Source organism: Panthera pardus, unplaced genomic scaffold (assembly GCF_024362965.1).
Source record: "Panthera pardus isolate Hobbes unplaced genomic scaffold, ASM2436296v1 HiC_scaffold_11, whole genome shotgun sequence".
NCBI lineage: Eukaryota > Metazoa > Chordata > Mammalia > Carnivora > Felidae > Panthera > Panthera pardus.
In genome coordinates, this window is record NW_026526666.1 from 83521994 (window position 1) to 83525244 (window position 3251).

Here is a 3251-nt window from a genome sequence, read left to right on the forward strand (position 1 = left end):
CACAGGGCGAGGTTTCCCTGTCTGCAAAGTGGGTATGATCACCCCGACGCCCCGGGGACGATGGGGCGCAGCTGGTGCCCGTCCTGGCCGTGGCCCCTTTGGGACACACCCCCGCAGGTGAGGCCTCTCGTGTGCCCATCAGGCTTTGCACATGCTGCCTTGGTCACACGCCCTACAAGCAGGCAGACAGGGTGGGAAGCTTCTATCTGAGGGCACATCCAGCGTGGCCACAGGTCAGCATTATGTCCCCCACTGTGTCCCCAAGGGAGCCTAAATGCAAACAGAGTTCAAAGCACCTTCTTCTGCTCCCCATCCTGTGTCCTCAGCTCAAAGCTGGGCCCCACCATCTCAAATGCTCTCCAGACATGGGCACCAGCCTTGACCTTCCCTCTTCCTCTGCATCCAAGCCCTGGGGGTCCTGCTTCCCAAAATGCGTCTTGAATCTACCCAGCCCCGTGGCCACCGCCTGAGTGCATGCCCAAAGCCTGCCTCCCCTGGACCACGGCTGAGTCAGCCTGGGTCTGGGCCCTGCGCCCACAGTGGACTCCCATCCCCCACCACAAGCGGCGCCCTAAGCCAGGCCTGTCCCGAGTGCCAGGTGCACAACAGTGATTGTATGTCAACCCCCTACCTTCAAGGGCCTGTCCCAGCCTCTAAAATCATGCCCCTGATCCTCTCACCTTGTCAGGCAGACAAGATAAGCTAGATAAGACAAGAGAGACGACCTCAGACTCCGGCCAGGCCCGTCGGAGTCCAACCCCAGCTCTGCCCTCCACCCGATCGTGACTTTGGGCAAGTGATCTGCCTGCTCCGAGACTCAGGACTAATCATCACACGACACCTGCCGCCCGGGGCCCATGGGAGAGTCGCAGATACGACCCTGAACTCCTCTCAATTACAGGGGAACGTGCCTGCTACCCACGCAGTCCTGAGACACCGAAGTTCCTGCTCGGGGACCCGGATCTGATTTTGCCGACTCTCCTTCCCTCTGAGAGACAGCCTGTGCGGGCGGTCCTCACCTGCCCAGCCTGCACGCAGCCCGCTCTTTCCTGGGGCTGGCTCCCTTCCGGGCATCCAGCTCAAACGGGCCCCCGCAGTGGGTCCCAACTCAGCCCTGTCAAAGGACCCCTGTGTGAGCCTCAAACGGGCCATTGATAGGGCCGTAGTGAGCGCTGCCCAGTGGATGGTGCACTGGCTTGGCTTGGCCAGGCCACTCGACTTCCCCAAACCCAGCTATTTCCTGTTTCTCGGGCCAGCCTCCTCTCGGCTGCCTGGCCACAGGGCACAATCCCACCATACAGCTCAGCCTGCTTCTTGGCTTCAGGCCAGGAGGGATGGGAGGTGGGAGGGTGTCGCTTCAGCCGGTCTTCCGGACACACGGCCACGGCCCCCTCTTGGTGTCCTCTTGGTGAGGATACAAGGCTGGAGACAAGACCAATCCCCTTCCCCCTGAGAACTCTGTCCCCAGGGCTCATTTGATGGGGGCTTCTGGGAAGCTCCTTTACAGGGATCGTCTCGAGAAGCAAGAGCTCACACATGCTGGGGCCTCAGACCTTCTTAATAGCCCCCAGCGTAGTAGAGAACAAAGGCACGTGGTCCAATCTTTGGCTGCTTTGTGGCCTCGAGAAAGCCACCGGATGTCTCTGGACCTCCATTCCTTCGTGTGCGAACGGGAGCTTGCTACCCATCTGTCGGAGCCTGCGTTGTCAGTTCCTTGGGGATCCGACAAAGAGCAGGAAACACCACGAAGAGGGGCGCCCGCGTGGCTCAGTCGGTTGAGCGTCCGACGCTTGATTTGGGCCCAGGGCATGATCGCACAGTCGTGAGATCGAGCCCTGCTTCGGGCTCCACAGTGTACGTGGAGCCTGCTTCAGATTCTCCCTCTCTCTCTCTGCCCCTCCCCTGCTTGCACCAATGCGCTCTCTCTCTCAAAAAAAAACCCACAAATAATAATAATAATAATAATAATAATATTTAAAAAATGAAGAAATGTCCTGAGAAAAGCTGACACCTCCTTCATCAGCCTTCTTGTGGCTCCCTGCACCTGCTCTCATCCTTCCTAGAGCCCAAACCCGACCCCGCAACACCCCTGTCCAAACCCTCCAGGGACTCCCTCGTCCCAGTATCAGCCCCCGCTCCTTGTGCAACATTCAAGGCTCGATCAGCACCGGTGACCAAGCCCAACTCAGGCTGCCCCAGGCTCTCTATTGACTTCACTCTCAGGCAGGCCCTCCGCAGCTCAGCCTCAGAGGATAAAGGCCAGAGGTAGAGAGAGAGAGACAGAGAGAGATCATTGAAAAATTTGATTCCTAGGTCCGACCATGCCCGAAGCCAGAAATCGCTGCACTTGTCGTTTATGTGAGCCAAGAAATATCACAACCACCTTTTTTTCTTTTTTTTTCTTAAGTCGGTTCGCTAAGGTTTCTGTTCCTTGCGACCATCTCCTTCCTGCAAATACCCTTCTTGGCTAAAGTGAGCCAGGGTGGGCTTGCGGCCAAAGGACCCTAACGACTGCCGAGGGTCTTCACGATCCAGGCCCACGACCTGGCCAGGCTCCCCATCCCCACGTGCAGCCACGCCAGCCCACCCACCCCTCCCCTCCCCACCTCTGCGGGGGCCCTCCACATCCTTCCCCTCTTTGTTTACTGCTGCCTGCCCGTCTTTCCAATCCCGCTGGGCGAGAGGTCCTCCAAGAAGCCTTCGCTGACTGTAGGGGTCTCTGGGACTCCCCCCATCGTGGTGTTGGCCGTGGGCTATTATAATCATCATGGATCTGTCTTCCCCCACCCCAGACTGTGGGTCACTGGAGGCAAGTCCGACCCATTGCGCTCACCCCCGGTTCTCAGCACAGGATCTGACTCCAAGTAGGCACTCTCTAGGTGAGTGGAGTTCACACCTTACCTGGGGAGACATCAGGGTACTTATGCGGTCCATGACTTGTGATCAGAAACAGTGCAGGGTCAAGAACTCCCAGCCCTTGCCTACACCACATTTTAACGAATCACATCAGGGGGACCTGGGTGGCTCAGTCGGTTGAGCGTCGGACCTCGGCTCAGGTCATGATCTCGCGGTTCATGAGTTCGAGCCCCACGCAGGGCTCGCTGCTATCAGCACGGAGCCTGCTTCGGATCCCCCGTCTGTCTCTCTCTCTCTCTCTCTCCCTCCCCCGCTTGTGCTCTCTCGCTCTCCCTCTCTCTCTCTCAAAAATAAATAAACATAAAAAAAAAAAAAAGAATCAGGTCAGCCAAAGA